This window comes from Schistocerca gregaria, chromosome 6, assembly GCF_023897955.1.
Source record: "Schistocerca gregaria isolate iqSchGreg1 chromosome 6, iqSchGreg1.2, whole genome shotgun sequence".
Lineage (NCBI taxonomy): Eukaryota > Metazoa > Arthropoda > Insecta > Orthoptera > Acrididae > Schistocerca > Schistocerca gregaria.
Genome location: NC_064925.1, coordinates 68660682 through 68674007, shown reverse-complemented (window position 1 = coordinate 68674007; position 13326 = coordinate 68660682). Strand labels below are relative to the sequence as shown.

General features: G+C 45.2%; 1 pseudogene; it reads left to right on the top strand.

The window, feature by feature from the left end:
- Positions 1-1180: 1180 nt before the first annotated feature.
- LOC126279165 (5S ribosomal RNA) lies at positions 1181-1298 on the top strand (annotated as a pseudogene).
- Positions 1299-13326: the final 12028 nt, after the last annotated feature.

The window sequence follows — 13326 nt, the reverse complement described above, 5'->3', positions numbered from 1 at the left end:
CAAGTCCACCTTGCTTGTTTCTCCATGTGATCCCGTTTGAGCTCTCTCTACTAATTGCGATACTGCTATACAGTCAGAAGATTAATATTTGATTCATTAGGACCTCCAGTCATTATCGTATCTATTGCACCACAGAGAGTAGGCGCCCCTTGTTCTCGAGCCAACTCTTGTTCTCATAATAGTTCAGTATACCCTATCCTTTAACCTACGGTTTGTGTCGACTATCATGTGCATATATGTTCTGACGTATAATAAATCTCATTGTAATATTTAATCGGCATATCATTTCTTATATATAGGCAGAATACCATTTCTTGTTGTTTATTATGATAAAGTTCTCTTTTTTGACTAGATTACGATTTATATTAAATTATTGTGAGTGTGCACTCCTTATTTTACCAACTAGCAGGGTCCACCATCATTTCCTTCCGTTTTCGTTCTGCCCATAATTAATTAGCTGGTAGATAAAGAAGGGATCGTCTCGTTATCATGCAAAATTCGTATGAATTAAAGAGGTACAAACTCATCTCCACCCCGGCACCTCACATGACTATCATCTGTGTGACGACTGCCTGCAACTTTCAGGCCCCTCGCGTGAAGGAAGCACGTTCGGTAGCGCCCTCTGGTGCTGTCAGGGATTACTGTGTACCTATGTACTCAGTATCAACAATATCAATCCCTGATAATGGTAGAACCTGAAGTAATGAATTAAAATCTGTGCCAAGGCCGGGACTCGAACGTGGGTCTCCAGCTGACTAGTAGATGCGCTAACTAATGCGCCTCTGTGGCTATCACAACTATGTGGAATACCCGAGTAAGAGCCCTCCCTAACATAAACTTTATTTCACACTTTAAGGCCATAGGTGACGGCAGTACACGAAGGTACCTTGTGTGTATGTAACAGCCACAATGTTACTATCACATCTGCCTAGTAAGCACTGAATCTAGGTTCAAGTCCCGGCCTTCACACATTTTAATTCATTACATTACACAAATTTATCGAAGATACGATTGAGACTCATATGTCTACAGGAAAACATAATTCCACGAGATCAATACTGATCCTGTTGTTTAATTCAACCTTCATTTATACTCCTTGCTATTTATGTCATCCATTATTTTAAGCATCAACTTTGGTCTGCTGCACACTCGTGATAAAACTAAAACCGACGGTAAGGCGGCCAACGGCCTTGCCGCAGTGGTAACACCGGTTCCCGTCAGATCACCGAAGTTAAGCGCTGTTGGCCTGGGCTAGAACTAGGATGGGCGACCGTCCGGTCTGTCCAGCGCTGTGATCAAGCGGGGTACGCTCAGCCCTTTTGAGGCAAACTAGGGAGCTACTTGACTGAGAAGTAGCGGCTCCTGTCTCGTAAACTGACACACGGTGGGAGAGAGCGGTGCGATGACCACATGCTCGTCAATATCGGTATAGTGTCGCCTGTGGGCCGACGATGACACGGTACCTTCCAAGACCTCTTCGGACGATGTTTAGTTTAGTTTAGTTCAGGTAAGGTGCTGTTGGCCACATGTCACTGGAAAAAACTATAATTTGGAATTAGTTTTTAAATAAGGAAGTATACTAATTATTGGTAATTGTAAAGTTTCAGACATTACATCTAATATAAGTTACATATCCAAAACAGTGGTTCTCAGTCGCCAATGTTGTGATTTCCATTCCGGAACCTGGTATGGGGCATTTCTCAATCTTTACCATCCAGTGAAAATTCCAAACACACGCATAACAACTTGAACTGATTACTGAAGCCAAGCATTCCATACACTTCCAAGCAAAGAACAGATTTCCGAAATATACTGACCACCGCTATGTTAATTGGAAACGTACATACTGTTATTCCAAGTACAGTACGGATTATATACAGAGGGTTTTTGTCACTGATGTATCCACACTCCTGGAAATTGAAATAAGAACACCGTGAATTCATTGTCCCAGGAAGGGGAAACTTTATTGACACATTCCTGGGGTCACATACATCACATGGTCACACTGACAGAACCACAGGTACATAGACACAGGCAACAGAGCATGCACAATGTCGGCACTAGTACAGTGTATATCCACCTTTCGCAGCAATGCAGGCTGCTATTCTCCCATGGAGACGATCGTAGAGATGCTGGATGTAGTCCTGTTGAACGGCTTGCCATGCCATTTCCACCTGGCGCCTCAGTTGGACCAGCGTTCGTGCTCGACGTGCAGACCGCGTGAGACGACGCTTCATCCAGTCCCAAACATGCTCAATGGGGGACAGATACGGAGATCTTGCTGTCCAGGGTAGTTGACTTACACCTTCTAGAGCACGTTGGGTGGCACGGGATACATGCGGAAGTGCATTGTCCTGTTGGAACAGCAAGTTCCCTTGCCGGTAAAGGAATGGTAGAACGATGGCTTCGATGACGGTTTGGATGTACCGTGCACTATTCAGTGTCCCCTCGACGATCACCAGAGGTGTACGGCCAGTGTAGGAGATCGCTCCCCACGCCATGATGCCGGGTGTTGGCCCTGTGTGCCTCGGTCGTATGCAGTCCTGATTGTGGCGCTCACCTGCACGGCGCCAAACACGGATACGACCATCATTGGCACCAAGGCAGAAGCGACTCTCATCGCTGAAGACGACACGTCTCCATTCGTCCCTCCATTCACGCCTGTCGCGACACCACTGGAGGCGGGCTGCACGATGTTGGGGCGTGAGCCGAAGACGGCCTAACGGTGTGCGGTACCGTAGCCCAGCTTCATGGAGATGGTTGCGAATGGTCCTCGCCGATACCCCAGGAGCAACAGCGTCCCTAATTTGCTGGGAAGTGGCGGTGCGGTCCCCTACGGCTCTGCGTAGGATCCTACGGTCTTGGCGTGCATCCATGCGTCGCTGCGGTCAGGTCCCAGGTCGACGGGCACGTGCACCTTCCGCCGACCACTGGCGACAACATCGATGTGCTGTGGAGACCTCACGCCCCACGTGTTGAGCAATTCGGCGGTACGTCCACCCGGCCTCCCGCATGCCCACTATACGCCCTCGCTCAAAGTCCGTCAACTGCACATACGGTTCACGTCCACGTTGTCGCGGCATGCTACCAGTGTTAAAGACTGCGATGGAGCTCCGTATGCCACGGCAAACTGACTGACACTGACGGCGGCGGTGCACAAATGCTGCGCAGCTAGCACCATTCGACGGCCAACACCGCGGTTCCTGGTGTGTCCGCTGTGCCGTGCGTGTGATCATTGCTTGTACAGCCCTCTCGCAGTGTCCGGAGCAAGTATGGTGGGTCTGCCACACCGGTGTCAATGTGTTCTTTTTTCCCTTTCCAGGAGTGTAGATATGACATCAGAGACGTAGTTTTCAGTACGATCAGTACGTGACGCCGTTTAGCGTTTGACAGCTTTAACATGTCCATGCGGCGTCGTGTCAGCCACACATGTAAGATACGTAATGAACCCTATGGTTATCACATAGTCGTCTCTTTAATTAGACTGAAATATCCATGGCGTTCTATGATTTCCAGATTCACATCTATGCCAACATCTTTTGACTGTATTAAATACAGAGATATACAATGTGTAACTAACTTTTATGTTATGTATACAACGTGTTTTTACGTAATAAACATCAGTTTCGTCCTCTACATCAGATGCAGGACATGTTATATTTTTCCGTATACCAGTATGCCGGTTAGATATATGCAACTGATCCTGTTGCGTTACAGGGATCTAATGGGAATGGTAGGTGGCTTGTGGTGGTGTTGTCGTAAATTTATGAGTAAATGTAATTCAGGTTATTAATAAGTATAAACAGTGCAGAGCACATTCAGAACCAGCAAAGAACAGAGAACAAAACACTGAGAGTAGCGTATGACTTACGAGCTCTTGCAGATAACGTTCTTTTAATTGCCTTACCTCAACAGAAACAGCCAATAATAGAATGAGGGGTCGCAAACGAATTTACAAGTTAAAAACACACTAGAGTCTAATACAATAGAATGTCAATAAATCAGACCCTCTGAGGTCATTCAGTCTACTACACAGCGCATGAATTGAAGCAAACAAATAAAACTCCACAGTGAAAGAATATGCCACACTCAGTATTAGGTCTCATTCCAAAAGTAATTTCCATAAATACCGTAATACCGACCACACTACTTAATACGAAATGGACAATACAAGAAATTCCAAATACAGTGTCTTATCTGTTTTCAGCAACTGTAGTTGTAAATTATTTCAAAATAATCAGCAACCTGCCGCACAACAGAAATTCTATTTCTTTAAAGGGTTTCAGGCACTTACTTATAAATACTACATTATTTGCGAGTGTCAAAAATACGATGCATGCAGTACATTTCTGTGGCCATGTGGTTCATAGTGCCTGTACAAAAATAGTATGTTTTTGGGTTTCTTTAGCTTAATGGTTGAAATGGCTCTGAGCACTATGGGACTTAACATCTGAGGCCATCAGTCCCCTAGGGCTTAGAACTACTTAAACCTAACCAACCTAAGGACAGCGTAGCGGTCACGCGGTTCCGGACTGAAGCACCTGGAACCGCTCGGCCATATCGACCGGCTGGGATTCTTTACACCATTTTGCTGTAGGCACTACGTGCTGTGTCGTCCGGACAAGACACAGCCAGGGAAAAGGCACACAGGCAAAAGATGGGAGCCGGTGGCAGTGCCATAGGGACTCGGCACTTGCGCGAGTTCCACCAGCGCCACGGGCGGCGCTGGGGATGAAGACATCGACTTCGCTCCGGCCAATTGCCGGTCGAGTACAATTCGCCAATGAAGGACGACCACGGTCAGAAGCCTGCTCGGAAGATAGAAGAGCAGCTCTCGCCTATTTGGTTACAGATCATCGTCCAGGGTTGACTTAGACAGGAAACGGCGTTTGATGAACTCTTTAGAAGTGAACAGACAGTTGCTGTAAATTGACTTTGCTATGGGCTGAGAAGTTTTCCTGCGACTATTTGCACTTAGTCATTGAAGGTCTTTTTTCTGTTATACTACATGCAGTGGTTCAGACTCCATTGTTTAACTAGTCACCAAGATAAGTAAACCTTTCTTATTCATTTGTGTGACTTTGTTCCTATTGTTGGAGTGTAGTAGAACCTTCATTATCCTATCCGGTTACCTGACCCCGGGGTGTAGCTGTGTAATGGTGTGTCTTAGCGGTGTAACGCACCAGAAGCCGTTCCAAGAACTCGCTTAACGTCCAGAACAGGGGCAACTCGGCCTCCAAAGCAGTAGATACGAGGACCATACAAAACTGTCGACAAGGGTTTACAAAACTATGAACCGCAAGACCACACCATTATGTTGTATGTATTTTGTTTTTGACACCCGCAAACAGTGCGAGAGTTGTAACCTTGTGAAAAGGGGCACTAAGTGCCTGAAACAGCTTATGGAAATAAAAATTGTTTTATGCAAATGGTTGTTTATTATTACATAAAGACAAAATACATAGTGGATCTATTTATCTATACACACCGTTGTGGGCAGGATACCAGAACGGTAAAGGAATTAAATCAAACAGCACTGACACTTCCTTCACCTGTTACTAGGCTCAACGGCAGCTTTCTTGTGTTTCAGCGCATACTCAATAGGCAGTTTAGGGAGGCTGGCTCCGCCTCACGCGTGGGTACTACAGCCAGCACTTATCACAGTAAGCACACACCCCTGTCAGCTCCGCAAACACGCCGCAGCAACCATGTCGCCACTCCCATCTGTGCCGCATTCCTTGGACTGGCCAAGCGTAGCATCGGCCGATGCTGCAGCAGGAAGGGTCCCGTGCCGAAAGGGGACAGCTAGCTGTCAGCGCCGGCAGCCCATCGGTCGGGCTGCCTCGCTGCCCGACCACACCACGCAGCAGGCGGCGCTCCTAGCTGCTGGAAGCGTTCCGTTCACTCGCTGGTTCGCACCTGTCTCAGCTCCACAGCGCGTGCCTCTCGCCGTCCGGTGATGGTGATCCGACCACTTGCCATCCTCTGTTCGCGACGCTTCGAGTGTTCACCCAAATCAATTTGGAAACGCACGCCTGGTGACGGGAAATACTGCCGAACTCTTCACCACTCTCTTCCCACATCAGGCAGCCAAACACTGTAAGATAAAAAGTATACAAGTAAACAATTTAAAGAGGAACCACAACAATAACTTACAACAAGGCACACAAAATGAAATTATACACCTATCTGGTGATAAGACGGATTTATTGATATACTCAGGGCCTGCATTTCTTGGCTCTGGCTAAATCGTTCACTGTGACCAGGATCACAAAACCGGTAATTTGATTAGGCCGCTCAAAGCGCAGCATACACTTACACTGATCAGCCAGGAAATTATGACCACCGAACTACTATCGATATAAACCCTTTAAGGCCACAGCGGCGTCGCATTGCGAGGAATGACTGCTAGTCAAACACACACACGGTACATATAGTATCACTAACCGTGTTGTCCGTGCGTGGAATGAGGAAGGGGTGCGATCTATCTGACTTTGACCGAGGACAGATTGTGATGGCCCGGAGGCTCGAGCATTTCGAAAACGGAACGTCGAGTGTTCGAGGAATGCTTTGGTGAGTGTCTTCAACACGTGGCGAAACGAAGGTGAAACTGCGTCCATACGTCGGAGAGATGGTCACCACTCATGACACATGTCGGACGTCGTAGGCTGGGCAGACATGCTTAAACAGGACAGGCGGCGAACAGCGGCGGAACTAACATCACATTTTAATGCTCGGCAGACTAGAAGTGTGTCTGAGCACAAAGTGCTCCAAACTCTCCTAACGATGGCCTTCCGCAGTCTATGACCCATGTGTGTGCCAATAACACACCATGACATCGGCAACTACTACTGAAGTGGGCACGTGAATATTGGCTCTGGAAGTTGGCGCAGTGGGAGAGAGTTGCATGGTACGATGAATGCCGAAACCTTTTCCATCAAGCCGATGCAATAGCACGTATCCATCGTCTTCCATACTGCACCCACACTGCAGAAAGCAGACAAGCTGGCGGCGACTGTATACTCTGGGAAAGATTCACGTGGGCATCCATGGGTCCAGCGGAGATCGTGCAATGCACAATGAGGGCCATGGAGTATCCTACACTGATTGCGGGGGTTAAGTGCACCCCTTCATGAGGATCATGTCTCCTGACGACAGTGGAATTTTTTAGCAAGATAATGTACCATGTCACATGGCCAGTAGTGTGATAGAGTGGATCGATGAACAATTGATCGGCTGGCCCTCAAACTCGCCTGATCTGAACCCGATCGAACACATCTGGGATGTGACTGAACGTTTCCTCAGAGCTTATCGTCCTCTCTCCGAAATTTATGGGAATTATATGACTTGTGTGCGCAAATTTGTCAACTCCCTCCAGACACCTACCGAGGTCTCATTGCTTCCATAAAAAAACACATCGCCGCTGTTATCCGTGCCAAAGGAGGACAAACCCGCTTTTATATAAGCGGTCATAATGTTCTGGCTGATTAGCGTACAGACCAGCTCTGCTTCTGCATTTCTCATTTTTCCGAAATTCTTTAAGTACGCAATATGCCCCGCTGTGAACATATTTGGGCATCTCTCTCGGTTATAAAAGCGCAACACCTGAGCGTGGACAAACAAAATCTTCTTACAAGCGTTATGTAATTTCTTCCTAATTTCTCTAGCAGGTGCTTCATTCAGTAATGCAACTGATCACAGGTTTGATAATGAGGACATTAATCCAGCGGGAGTAACCTTTTGCATTTCATGTTTAGTAGCAATGAATGCATACATAATCCTCTCGAAGATTTTATTCCAGTGAGGACGATCTAAAACACGGGTGGGCAGTTGGCGGCCAGCAGACCAGATCAGGCCGATAAATATGTTCCAAAACCCAACGACAAATCTGTTTAAGTGACATGTGTCAGAGATTAAGCGTATTACTACTATTTCCCTTTTTGTGTATTCACGTGACCTGCGCAACATTGCAGTATAGATCTTCCTCATAGAGAGTGGTTGTACAGGCCTACAGTTGTTAACTACGGAATTATTATATCACCAGACTCTGAGAGATCATCATCATTTGTATACAGTAAATTTATAATACGTTATGAATGTCATTGCATAAAGTGAAAATAAAACTGCTCAACATTAATCTCTAGATTTCTAATACATTCGAACGCTGTGACTTTGGCATTCATAAAATCATTCCACGTGCCCTTATAGCATCGTAGGACGCACTCCTCTCTTCTATGCCTGATAAAATGTTTCATTGCGTCATAGTCACAACTCGAAAGCTCTACAACACCCCATTTGTTGAGTTCTGTTTGATTTGACCCACAGTCTCCTGTCGACAGCACTAGTATCCCAGTTAAATTTCCTGAACCATCCCAGTTCTTGGTAATTTCCGATGTGTTGGTAGTTCGTGTTCCAGCGATCTCTTACTTTGCGGTTACTTGTAGCTAGGTGGCTAGTGCATAGTGGTGGCAAGTGTCTCGAACGAAGCTTACTTCTTCGTAACTCAAGTATCTCGTTTCCTATTATCTTGTATATTATGGTAATCTCCCAGTAGGGTCTCAGTTCTGCGAATCTGTTGCTGGTAGACATTGCTTATTCGGGGATGCCAGTAGACAGAATTTGATCTAACTGAACCAGCAGTCATGCACATCGTGTTGTTGAGTTACGCATGAATGAGGCTGCAATGGCAACTATTACACCGCTCTGAAGCACAATACCCTGAGGCCGAAAAAACCAGTGCAAGTGCCAATGTATGTCCAGTTTGGATTGAAACACTTTAGGTTGTGCCACACTGTCCCTGAATGGTATTATTGAGAGTTTCCATCTTGGGTGATGTGCCTTCCAGATGTCTTTTGTAAGACGGTGTGCAGTGCAGTGTGATGCCAAGATGCTTGAGGTACTTGTTGTGACGCAGAGTATTGCCATCAAACTGCACCTTGAGCTTAGTGTTAGCTTCTTTACTGCTAAGTTGAAACGCAGAAACCTCTCTCTTACTGGTATTGGACTTCAGTCTCCACCTTTTTAAAATGAATTAAGGACCGCGAAGCCCTCTGTTAGTGTTCCAACTGACAGACAAAGCTGTTTTGATTGACAAGTCAAAGCAATGTCGTCTGCATAGCAGAATTTCCTTCAATATATTTTTCGAAGGTCAAAAATTAAAATTCTCAACAGGAGAGGATCGAGAACTGAGCTGCGTGGCAGGTTATTATTTAGTTCCGCTACTGAGCTTCTATTTTCACCCTAGCCAACCTGAAAGTATCGAGTACTAATCATGTTACTGATAAGAGATGCCTTTGCTTGGTATTTAATTATTTTGAGAGATTTTGTAAACCATGCGTTCCCTCCAGAAGGTGTCACATGCTGCCGTAAGGTCGATAAAGACCACACATGATATTAGTTTCTCCTGGAAACCGACCTCTGTGAAACTTGTCAGAACTAGTATCTGGTCGTTGTAGCTTCAGTGAGGCCTAAATCCCGCTTATAATATGGGAGAGTGTTCTAAAACACACCTTCTAATTCTAGTATAAATAAGTCTCTCCAAGAGCTTATACATGAAGATAAGCAGAGAAATCCTCCTATGTTCATGGGGACATCCGGTGTTATGTTAGTTTTTAAGATTTCCACAAGTTGTGTATTCTTCAGTTCATTGGGAAGTGTTCCTGTCTTCAAAGTGCTACAGAAGAAGCGAGCCAACCAGTGTTTGGCATTTTGCACAAGATCGAATAAAAATGCTGTATGTATTTTATCAGATCCGGAGCTTTTCCACTTTTAACCTCTCCTAAAGCTACCTTATTTCGTCTAGGGTGAATGGAGAAAAGAATTTTGAATCGCTCGAAGACTGAACTTTTAGATTTGTTAGCTCTTTTTCATCCTAGAAGTACGTTGTTTACCCTAGGTGATCTGATCGCGTTCACTACATCCTTAGCAATGTAATTGCTGAAATACCAGGCTTCTGATCAGACCAAGCAAAGACAAAACCGTCATACTTGAACATTTAAAATTCGAGTTTTCTACCGTCTCATACCAGCGCACTTCCCGTGCATCATCTACAACGTCACTGTCTCCACTTCTGTTAAGCTGTTCATATAGGTGTGTGCTCACTTTTCTCATATCAGCCTAGGATATATTCTCTCCTGTATCCGTGATGAATATATTTTTTAGCAGAACAGCTCCTAAAAACGGTTGTTGCTCTGGGGTTCTGATGGGATATATATATATTTCCAGGTGGTGCCAGAGACTCTGCAAGTTTGCCTTTTTAAAATGCCACTTAGATCGTGACACTGACTTAGCCAGTAACTCTGTACTGACAATAACAGATCTGTGATGGCTATGTGGGAAGGCCGACAAGAGTTTCCTTAGCGTACAAAATGGCTGGCCTTTATGATCATGGAGTACAAAAGAGAGCTGTGGCGTATAGCCTCCCAGCCATGCAGTTGATCTAAATGCTTCCAAATCTTTACGGTCAGAAACTATGTAAATATTGTTGTTTTCAGCCCAATCAAGAAGTGCACTGCCACAATTGTTGTACCGTGCATAATTTCAGTCTTGGTGAGCTCTTGAAGCTTTATTGAAACATTGTGAATTCCATTATCTGTATTTGCTGAGACTAGGCGTGTCTGAGCGGTGTTAGCTCTAACGTTAGCAGCAACATCATATGCATTGTCGTAAGTTGCGCAAGCAAGCTCATATCCTTCCCCTTTTACGAAGTTCGTCTTCGTTTGATGCATGGGTTACCTGTAGTAAAACGATACCAATATTATTACTTCAAAGAAGTGACATTCACGTCAACCAATTCCTTTTATATTTAGTTCGAATACGAGGACTGAAAGTCTCAAATTTTTCATTTTGTCCTGAGAAGGGCTCTTTACTAGAGTTTGCTTTCCTGCTTGCTTGTAATCAAGAAACGTCCAATAAAAGACTGGCTTCCGAGACGCTCTAGCTCATTTAGAGTTACCCAGGTTACACTTGCTGTATTTTAGTGCGCAACTAGCTAGATTTACACCCTGTATATTTACGCACTCTGAAAGAAACCTAAGTGGCATACGATCTGGACTCTAAGGCTTGCCTATATTAACAAATACTATTTTAGTTCTGCAAGGATTCTATATTCTTGACAAAGATTTACAACAATGTTTATAAGTCCTTCAGTAGCGACAAGGGTGCCGTGTAGTAAGAGTGACCTTCACTTTAATAAATGAATATATATATATATATATATATATATATATATATATATATATATATATATATATATATAATATCTGGACTCAGTGTCAGGCTGCCTACAAAGTAAGAAGATGAGTGATGACTAATAATTATTGTCGAAAATTAAGAATGCATAAAGCATGACTAAGTCTCCCAGGCCATGACATATTTATGTAAAACAATGTAAGAGCAGAAAAAAATATGATTTTCTGGTCATAGGAAAATAGAATAATATTAACGGCAGCAGAGAGTAGTGTAATGGGAATTAAATTCGTTATAAACAAGAAGGTCGTGAACAGTGCAGTAATAGGTTTGTTCTTGTCGGATTCGACAGCAAACCAATACTGACAGCCATAGTTCAGGTATGCATGCTGACGCCAAAGCAGAAGTTGAATATATAGACAAAGTATATGAAGAAGTGTGGTGTGCGTACTGTAAGACCATCGGTACACACACCACCAGATTATTTGACTTGTCGCTCTAACGAAGTAGGCGAGTGTCAGCAATATGTCTCGTGATCTTATTGTGGCGTGTTCATCTTCTGCGTTAGGTCAGACGATAGAAATGTCACTTGCACACTTAGAGTAGCAGATTGACGGTGACCAACTTTAAACAGAACTTGATTAATTTTCACACACATTTATTAAAATAATAACAAGCATAAAAATAACTTAACTTGGTTCTGGATGCTGTTTTCAATTGACAAGTTCCTTTGGTCTCGGTACGTTAATCTTATTCTCACATCTCTCTGATACTTGTCAAAGTGTCTGAACATTTCACTTCACGGCTATGTACCGGAATATGATAATCTTATTAGGCGCAGACTGAAACTTGACTTCAGACTAATGCAGACTAATGCCGACTGACTAATCGGAGGTCTGTACACTCGTTATAATACCTCATGCGTTCAGGTATCACTGCGCGAGTGTGATCCGCGAGGAGAAAAGGTTCTACGTCAGCAGCAATCTCATTGGCTGAATTTGGTCCGTCTCTAAGACAGCGTCATCTCGTCGTTCGGAAACGGACGAGCGCTGCGCCTGCGCTGTTGTGCTTAGAGGGGCGCGCTCTAGTGGGGAAGATGTGCACGCGGAACTATGTACACAACACAAAGCGATGTCTTCGAACATGGAGGAGATACAGAAAGACAGAAACTGTCAATAAAATGCCCGTCGCACGCCGCCGAGGGCTGCTACTGCAGTGGATGGCTGGCCGGGAACTGCGCGACCATTACCGTCGCAGGTTCGAATCCTGCCTCGGGCATGGATGTGTGTGATGTCCTTAGAGTAGTTAGGTTTGATAGATCTTAGGGGACTGATGACCTCAGAAGTTAAGTCCCATAGTCCTCAAAGCCATTTGAACCATTTTTTGCAATGGATGATTGATTATGGCTCGCAATAACCCTGACAGCAACGCCACCATGTTGACTAATGGTTTCCGTGCAGCCACAGGACGTTTTACGACTCAAAATGTGCGCAATAGGAAGCATGATGCTTCACTCCCGACGTACATGGGCGAAGTCTATCTTTGCAACTGCGACACTACGCGGGGCGATATGTGGTGGTGGTGGTTAGTGTTTAACGTCCGATCGACAACGAGGTCATTAGAGACGGAGCGCAAGCTCGGGTTAGGGAAGGATTGGGAAGGAAATCGGCCGTGCCCTTTCAAAGGAACCATCCCGGCATTTGCCTGAAACGATTTAGGGAGATCACGGAAAACCTAAATCAGGATGGCTGGAGACGGGATGGAGCCGTCGTCCTCCCGAATGCGAGTCCAGTGTGCTAACCACTGCGCTACCTCGCTCGGTGGGGTGATATGGATGGGCCCAATAACATGTCGAATGGACTGCTCAGGATAGGCATCACGTTCTCCTCACCGATGAGTGTCGCATATGCCTTCAACAAGACAATCGTCGGAGACGTGTCTGGAGACAACCCGGTCAGGCTGGAAGCCTTGGACGCACTCTCCAGCTAGTGCAGGAATGTGGAGGTTTCCTGGTGTTTTGAGGTGGCATTATGTGGGGCTGACGTACGCCGCTGGTGGTCACGGGAAGCGCCGTAACGGCTGTACGATACGTTAATGCCATCCTCCGATCGATAATGCAGCCATACCGGCAGCATACTG